Below are 9,946 nucleotides of genomic sequence, written 5' to 3'. Positions count from 1 at the left end.
CCATTTTTGAAGTGTGAATCCTTTCTCGAAGGCAAGATGACTAAGAGACCTTTTAGGTCAAAGGGAAATAGGGCCAAGGAAGTACTTGAGCTAATTCATACTGATGCGTGTGGACCAATGTCAACCGAGGCAAGGGGCGGTTTTCGATATTTCGTCACCTTTACAGACGACTACTCGAAAATCGGATACATCTATTCGATGCGCTACAAGTCTGAATCCTTTGACAAGTTCAAGGAGTTTAAGCGATAAAGTAGAGACGCGTCATGGTAAGAGTATCAAATGCCTGCGATCTGATCGCGGAGGCTAATACCTAAGTGCCGAGTTTTTTGACTACTTATCGTGGCGGGAATTCAATCCCAACTGACTGCGCTGGGTACACCCCAGCAGAATGGCGTAGCTGAAAGAAGGAATAAGACCTTATTAAACATGGTCCGCTCGATGATGAGTTATGCACGGTTACCTACTTCGTTTTGGGGGCATGCTTTGCTATTAACAAGCTATCTCTTAGACAACTTACCTTCTAAATCGGTTCCTACTACCCCATATGAGTTGTGGACTGGACGAAAGCCCAATCTGGAACATCTTAGAGTGTGGGGGTGTCCGGCCCATGTATTGGAAAAGGATCCAACAAAGCTGGAATCTAGGACGGAGGTATGTGTGTTTATAGGTTACCCTAGAGGAACGAAAGCTTATGAATTCTATAGTCTCCGAGATCAGAAAGTAATTGTGAGCACTCATGCCACATTCTTAGAGGAAGACTTTGTAATGAATCATAAGTCCAGCAGTGAGATAGCTCTTGAAGAGCTAACTCCAGTCACAACTTTCATTAACCAAGAACAATTACCTTGTGTAACAACAATTCCAGAAACTTCAACTAATACTCCAGATGTTGTAGTGTCGCGTCGCAGTGGGAGGGTCTCTCATGAGACCAGAAAGATACATTGGTTTGGGAGAGTGTATGGATCACTCCTCGGACAACAATGTACTTGATCCCTGGAATCTTGCAGAGGCGCAGGCAGATGTCGATCATTGCGAATGGGTGAAAGCAATGGATTCGGAACTACAATCAATGGTAGACAAAGACGTCTATGATTTGTCTGTCCTACCCGAAGGCTGTACTGCCATTGGGAGCAAGTGGATATACAAACGTAAACGTGGACCCGATGGACGAGTTAAAGTCTTAAAGGCAAGACTAGTGGCTAAGGGGTATACCCAAAAGGAAGGCATCGATTACGATGAGACCTTATCCCCAGTGGCCATGCTCAAATCGATCCGTATACTTTTTTCTATAACAGCTTACATGGATTGGGAAGTATGGCAGATGGACATTAAGACTGCGATTTTAAACGGGAGTCTTGAGGAGACCATCTACATGAAACAACCCGAAGGCTATGTAGTAAAGGGCAAGGAACACATGGTTTGGAAGCTTAAGAAGGCCATCTATGGCCTCAAGCAAGCATCTAGATCATGGAACCAGTGTTTCGATCAAACTGTACAAAAGTTTGGATTCGAAAAATGCCCTAATAAAAGCTGCGTGTATAAGAAAGTTGAAAAGGGAAATGTTTTGTTCTTAGTTTTATATGTAGATGACATTCTTCTAATTGGAAACAATAAAAAGATGTTGTCATCAGTGCGAACTTGGTTGTCCAGCCAGTTCGAGATGAAAGATATGGGTGATGCGGGACACATTCTCGGTATCAAGGTTCTTAGGAACCGTGCAAAGATAACGTTGTGCTTATCCCAAGAATCTTACATCGATACAGTACTTAGACGCTTTAGCATGCAAGATGCCAAGAAAGGTTTCTTATCTTTTTGTCATGGCATCCATTTATCTCAAGAGATGTGTCCTAAGACATCGTCTGAGATAGCAGAGATGAGAAGAATACCATATGCCTCGGCAGTTGGTAGTCTCATGTATGCTATGCTTTGTACTAGACCTGATATTTGCTTTGCTGTTGGCATGGTAGCAAGATATCAATCAAATCCCGGCCAAGGACATTGGACTGCCATAAAGAACATACTCAAGTACCTTAATCGGACTAAGGACTATATTCTAGTTTACAATGCAGCCGAGCTCTGTCCTTTAGGATATACAGATTCAGATTTTCAAGCTGATGTAGATTCGAGAAAATCAACTTCCGGATATGTGTTTACCTTAGGAGGTGGAGCCGTAATTTGGAAGAGTGTAAAATAGAAATGCATTGCAGACTCTACCATAGAAGCCGAATATGCAGCCGCTTCGGAGGCCGCAAAAGAGGTCAGTATGGCTTAAGAACTTCCTTCTGGACTTAGGTGTGGTTATGAATATGCCCAAGAGCATCACCATTTATTGTGACAATTCTGGTGCTGTGGCAAATTCGAGGGAACCACGGGCTCATAAAGCGAGCAAACACATAGAGAGGAAGTATCATATCATTCGAGATATAGTGCAGAGAGGAGACATAAAAGTGGTCAAGATTGAGTCAGAAAACAACCTGGCAGATCATTTCACGAAGGCATTAGCGGTCAAGCCGTATGAAAGCCATGTTGAAGGAATGAGAGTTCGACTAATTCAAGACCTCAATCTGCTTTCAGTATAAGTGGGAGAATTAGACGTTAGCACATTTTGTATACTCGAAAGTGTTTTGAGTATAAGTGAGAGATTGTTAGAGTTTGTATACTAGAAATCACGTTTCGAGTGATTGAATACTGTAAAACTCTTATTTTATTTTCCAAGGAATAAAACAAATTATTTTTGTCATAAAGTTGTTGTGTTTTACATTTAATGGATGTTCATGTATGTTTAAATGTATAAGTTAACTTAACAAAGTCTAAGTATTTGTTTTAGTAGACCGGTTGTGGGCGGCGTCCACTTTAAGGTAACACGGTCAGTCCTAAACAAAGAAAAAGATGAATTTCACAACCTAGTTGGAATTAGACTATCCATCGAGAAAGGTTGCAATGTCAGTCAAAGCATATTTCTAAGCCTTACTGAAATAAGATGACATTGGTGTGGTATAGCACTGAACGGATCTAACAAGCAAGACTTGTCCTTAGGCTATCTACTGAAAGGCGAGGTCTTGATAAATAATTGTTTCTTAATCAATGTAGGTTAGCATTGAGCATACGGTATGATTATGCATTACTTTGACTTATCAAATGGTGCGGGTTTTTCGTAACCTAATAAACCTGATATATTGGGTAGTGGTGATTAATATCTAGCGATGCTAGGATTGCTATTATATTGAATCGTGCACGAGGAGAGTCTCGTTTGATAATGTCCTCAAGAGGAGCGCGAAACAAGATTTTATTATTCGGAACCTAGTTAGTTGGAGTTTGATTACTCTGTGAATAATAAATAAGCGTTTCATGCTAACTCCACTCTTGGAATTAATAAGAAGTTAATTAATTAAGTCCATATCAGACATTAATTAATTAATGTACATTTTTATCTTAAGCGCGAGAAATGAAAGGTAAACGGAAATCCGGATTACTTATAATTTCGGATTTGGATGGGGAGAGTTTAAATTACTTCTGTAGTGACTGCTCGTAATATTTCAATTAAGCTTATATTAAATTGTGGGTCCAATTTAATTAGTAAAAAGTAAATTGCATGAGCCCATATCCAAAATCTTCCATAGATCCCTGTCTGGGCCCAAAAGGAACTTAATATAAATAGGAGAATAAAGGAGACATAAATAATAAGTTTTAATACTCAAAATTTTCGTCCCCCCCATATAGAGTTGAGCTCGAAATTTTGTCCTATTCCTAAAAGGATTTCTTCTGTCTTCTTTATTTATGTCCTAGTATTCTAGTGAGATCAGCCCACACTGATATTGGAGTACAGTTCGGGAACCAGAGAGAAGATTTGTGGCCTAGTATTCAAAGCGTCACGTGGAGAAGATGCTAGTCATCTTCAATTCTTTGGAGAATTAATTAGGTATTATTTCTGCTCCGTAGAAAAGCATGTTTTAGGTTTCAATATTCTTGAAGCATGATTAATTCAAGTTATGAGCATGATACATGTGAAAATTATGCGAATAGATTTTGTCTAATAATCCGCTAAATAGATCTGATTATTATGTGATTTATTTGTGCGATTAATAATTGTTAAATTATGTTAATCCTTCGCACCGCTTCCGCTGCCAGTTACTTCAATGAAGTTGGGGGAGCCCTATTTATAGAGTTTATTAAAAAAAAAGAAAAAATCTCGGACGTCCGACCTTCGTCACTGTGGCGGACGTCCAGTCGGACGTGCGCGCGAGGGGCGAGCCCATGGGACGGGCGTGGACGGACGTCCCGCTCACTACGGCGGACGTCCGGTCGGACGTCGGCGACGTCCTATCGGGACGTCCACCGGTGGAGACACTCTTATGAGCACCCACCCACTGACATACACGTACTGGGGTTCACCTTTCTTTTAATCATAATTATTAGTGAAATCAGAGAAAGAACAAATTTGAATATTTTAGAGCTTGTACAGAATTTCAGAATTAATAGTTAAAGAATGTGGAATTTGAGGAGAAGTTAAGTGATAAGTGATAATGCTGTGGATATACTTTTATTGCCATACCCATTGATGCATGATTTTCAGTATCAATTTGTGATCCAAATTGAGCCCATGTGGGCTACTTAGGCCCACATACTGATGGACAGTTTGAATATACAATTCTCACTTGTAGAAATATCTAGGGGTGGGTCGATATGATATATCGTATCGAAAATATTATATTGTGTATCATATCGAAAATATCGATATGAAAGAATTTCATACCATTATCGTATCAAAAGTTTTGATATATATATCGAACTTCCAATATGGATAATATCAATATCATTATCGTACCGATAATTCGATATGTCGTTAAGAATGATATATCAAAGATCGATACGATATATCGAAATATCGTTATCGTATCGAATACCTGTATATCAAAAAATATAATTTCAAAACTGAAAAATAACACAAAAAGTAATAAAACTTCTACACAATAAAATAAATAGTGTTCTTATCTCCATAATCAAAATACGACACAACCAAGTACATAAAAAAACACCATAAAGTTTGAACAACTTCCATCACAATATATATTTATATAGGGATGTGATCAAATGAAAACTCTAAATATTGTACAAACCCAAAACTATGATCTAGACCATTGAAAAATGTCAACAGATCACAAAAAAGCATCAACAGGAAAATGTCAACAGAATTTCAGTAGTCAATGATTGATGCTCTGTTGATATTGTGTTGATACTGTGTTGACATTAAAATTTTGAAATTTTAACTGTGTTGATATTGTATTGAAACTGTGTTGAAGCTGTGTTGAGGAGTTTTGAGTTTGTACAATATATAAGTTTGCATATTATCACTACCCTATTTATATATATTTATAATTTTTTAAACTTCAATATGTATTGAATTTAAATGTTTCGATATATACAAGTATATTGTATATTCGATATAAAATGATATATCGAATATATCGATATATATCGTATATTCGATATAAAACGATATATCGCGATATAAGGAAATTCATATCGTTATCGTATCAAAAATTTACGATACGGTGTCGTATCATATCGAAAATTACGATATTCCGAAAATTCGATATTTTTTTGATATTTTTCACTACGATACGAGCGATTTATCATTTTTTCAGTATTTTTCCCCAGCTCTAGAAATATCTGTATGATGCTAAAAAATTAAGTACTCCATCTATCATTAAAAAATACTGTAGTTCATTTTTGTCAATTTTAGTCAGTCCACCGATATCAGTCCACTTTCTTTAAGACATATTTTCATCCCTTACATTATTTCTACGGAAAAAGAGAGCCTTCTTGTTATCATCTCTCCTTCTGGTGTGAAGTTTGGGGTGCAATCCTTGTTGTCTTATCTCATAGAAAAATCAGGACAAGAAATAGGCCAGCCTTAGGACAAATAAATTATAAAAAATAAATAAATTACAATCACGCAAATTACGGAATTAAATTTACCACACAGATACGGGAAAATGCGATAATTTTATTTATAAATTAAAAAAAAGTACAAAAAAAATTACATAATTAAAAAAAAAAAAACACCATCCTGCTTCCACACACGATCCCCGGCTCACTCCTCGTCGCCGCTACCCGGGATCCCCAAATCTGGCGCAGCTGAGCCCCCCTCCCCCTCGTCTCCCCTGGCCCTACGTGCGCGGGCCAAATCGGCCTGCATACTCTGAAGGATCTCAAAAAGAAACCCCTTCTCCACAGGGTCCTCTGCCGCCTTCCATTGATTGACGATTTTCCACATGTTCATCGCCGTTTGTTGACGCCCGAGTTCGGCGAGCTCGGCTGTCGACTTGCCAGTAGGGGGGATGCCGACTGGACCTCCTGGGACCCCTGGGCGACTCCCCTAGAACGGGCCCGTTGCGCCGTCCTTTGACCAACCGGGCGGGTGCGGCGAGTAAATGATGGAGGGGACGGGAACTCCTGAGCATCGTTGGGGAGCTCGTGGGAACCACCGCTGCTGCTGTAGTCACCGGCGAGGTTCAACCGCTGCTTCTTCGGCCAGCCAGCAGCGACACCCGCCCGGAACTTCTCAGAATCCATCAGCACCACATAGCAGTTCCAGTAGGTGAACTCCTTATAAACATTCTTCAAGGGGAACTGCGCCTCCGCCATCCTCCTGACATCGTCGTCAGTTTGGCCGCTGGTCTTCATGCGGAGGTTGTTGGCGTACAACCCCGCAAATCGGGAGACCGCAGCCCTGATTCGGTCCCAACCCTTCCGACACTCCTCCCCGCTGTATGGCTTCCCATGCGAGCAATGCCTCTTGTAGGCTGCTGCAATTTTAGCCCACAAGTTGACGATCCTCTGATTGTTCGAAACGAGGGGATCATCGCAAACAGTCACCCAAGCCTTGGACAACGCGACGTTCTCCTCATCCGTCCACTTCCTCCATACACTGTCGTCATCAGCCGGCTGCGACGACTCGCCTACCACCTTTTTGCCCTTGCCCTTCTTCTTCTTCGGTGCGCCCCGACCCCGCCTCCGACCCCCCCTACTCCCCTTGTCTGAATGGGAGTGTCGTCGTATCGATCGACTTGTTCCAACAACTCCTCTAGGGAGAAAGTGTCATCTCCAGTGAATTGAGTCTCCACTGGGGTCGATGTGTGGGAAGACGCAGTCAAAAAGTCAAGACTGGGGCGATAGACATTGTCCCCCCCTCCCCCGGCTGCAACACTGGCATCCCCTGAATCCCGAGCTGCATCCCCATCATCCCGGGCTGCCACCCCTGCATCACTGGTACCCCCGGCATCCCCTGCCCGCCCTGCCACACCGGCATACTACTACCCCCGGCTACCATCCCCGACATCATCTGTGGCCAAGGGTACATATTGTAGAACCCGCCCATCGGGTTCCATCCACTTCCCACGGGTACCGTGGGAGTTTGCGACCCGGACGTCACTGGAGTAGCTGGAGTGGAGTCGTTGTTGTTCTCCATTTAGCGATATTGCTCTTGTACAGAAATTAAGAGAGGTAGAGAGATACTCGTTAAAACAAGCGGTGTGAATGAAAATGACGTTAAATCGCGTATATATAGAGTCTCAAAAGAATAAAGGGGGGCGCTCGCCGATCGCTAGCCGATCGGGACGCCACAATGCCGGCCAGCGGATGGGCTAGCACCCGCGAATCGGCGAGCGCTAGCCGATTCGCTCGCCGATTTGTCGCTAGCCAGTCCCAATGGTCGGCTAGCGGACCGACGAGCGCGCGCGGAGCAGCTAGCCGGTCTGCTAGCCGCCATTAGAATCTAGCATTTGAGATTAATTAGCAGTAGGGGAAAAACTGCACCCCTATGCCATTTTAAGTACAATAATATGTATGCCATTTTAAAGTGCAATAATGTATGCTGCCAGCAGTCCAACAACAAAGAACCAATTTAATTATTAAGTACTATGCTAAATTTTTCATAGCTTAGTTATAAATATTAGAGTTAATATTAATTTCAATAGTGTTCTAAGTTAATATTATATTAGTTTTAATTGAAGAGCATGATGCGTTAGATTAATATTAATTTCTATAATGTTCTAAGTTAATATTCTATTAGTTTTAATTGAAGAGCATGATGAGTTAAGTGTAGCTTATAATTTTTGAATCCCTAGCCTAATCTATGATGGGCTCGTTCAGTTTGAAAGATTATACTATCTCATAATTGAATACGTATTATATTTAATTTATGAGATTGAATCTCACAACTAAATTCTATCTAAATAATTATATAATATTGAGTCATAGTCACCCCTCCAACTAAAATAACCTCGCAACTTAATCTTAGATGAATAATCATATGATAATGAATCGTATCAATCGAACACCAACTATGGAATTGTTCAGTTTGAAAGATTATATCCCATGATCGAATATTTGCTATATATGTTGGTTTATATTCCCTCTATCTACAAAAAATAGTTTCATTTATGGACAGTACAAGTTTTATTGATAAATTGGTAAAGTAAGATGGAGGGAGAGAAAAAGTGGATAAAGTATGACAGATGTGCGAATAAGTAAGAGAGAGAAGGAGAAAAGGTGGATAAAGTGTGAGAGAAAGTTTTCCATTTTTGTATTGAGACTATTTTTTAGGACAACAAAAAATTACAAAATGTGACTATTTTTCATGGACAAATGAAGTAAGTTTGAATCTCATGATAAAATCTTAGATGAATAGCCACAAGATAATCATAGTCATCCTCATCAACTAAAATAATCTTGGCATCTAATTAAGAGAAATCAAAGAAATATTATATTCTTCCCTAATAATTTGTCACCATTTTACCGACACGGTTTTAAGAATGTAATAGAAAGTGGGTTGAAAACGTTAGTGGCATGTGAGTCCTATTTTTATATACTCCATCTGTCCCATAGAAATAGGCCATTTTGAAGTGACATGGATTTCAATGCAGAATTGGTAAAGTAAGAGAGAAGAAGAAAAAGTAGTTGAAATTGTGTAGTGGATGGTGGGACCCATTAAAAGGGAAGGACGAAAAAGTTGCTATAAATGGAGATGGACTATATCATGGGACAGACGAAAAAAGAAATATGACCTATTTCTATAGGACAAAGAGAATATTAGTTTTATAATAAAATGTGAGGGGGAATGAATTAGTGGAATGTGAGGTCTACTACAAAAAAATGTTAAAAGTGAAAGGTGAAAATTTTTTTAGGGACGGACGAAAATGGAAATAAGTGACAAATTTTTAAGGACAGAGGGAGTAAGGGGTATATAAGTAATTAGTAGATATAGGCTTGATACGCTCGGATTTTGCACTATTTTAAGGTCATTATTTGGTCCGTTTTTTATGTCAAAGTCACTCTATACGTCCATTATTGTATATTTTATCTATTTTGGTATTTTGACGTGTTTTGTGAGAAATGTGCATTATTGAGACAAAAAAGGGAGTCAAAACCGCAAAGTCTGGAATTCTGGAGTTCAGACGGCGACCGGCGACCGTGGGCGCCCGACGGTCAGAGTTATGTAGCGGAACCGCCTCGGAAATTTACGCTTGGAAAAGAGTCTCGCCCGGCGATTGCCGGAAGTCATAAGGCGGTCCGCCGCCGAAGGAACAGAGACTCTGGACTCCAATGCGGCGACCCGCCGGAGAAAGGCGGCGAATCCGTTCAGACTTAGATCTGCTCCAAGATTTACCATATTTTGAAGATCTTTTCCTTCTACAATGTGGATTGACTTTTCCCTATAAATAGGACCTCAAGCTTCATCAACCAGAGAGCTTCTACTTGCAACATAAATTCCCAGAGATTAAAAGCTAGAGTACGTCTTTGTGCAAGGAGTTGAAGAAGGATTTCAAGAACATCATGAACGACAAGGATTCAACCTACGGGTTTTATTTGCTTTAGTTTTATGTTCGAATTGTCTTCCTTTCAATCTATGTGTTTAGCTTATTCCATTATGTGTAACTAAACT

The sequence above is a fragment of the Salvia hispanica genome, chromosome 2 (assembly GCF_023119035.1).
Source record: "Salvia hispanica cultivar TCC Black 2014 chromosome 2, UniMelb_Shisp_WGS_1.0, whole genome shotgun sequence".
NCBI lineage: Eukaryota > Viridiplantae > Streptophyta > Magnoliopsida > Lamiales > Lamiaceae > Salvia > Salvia hispanica.
This window is presented reverse-complemented; position numbering follows the sequence as displayed.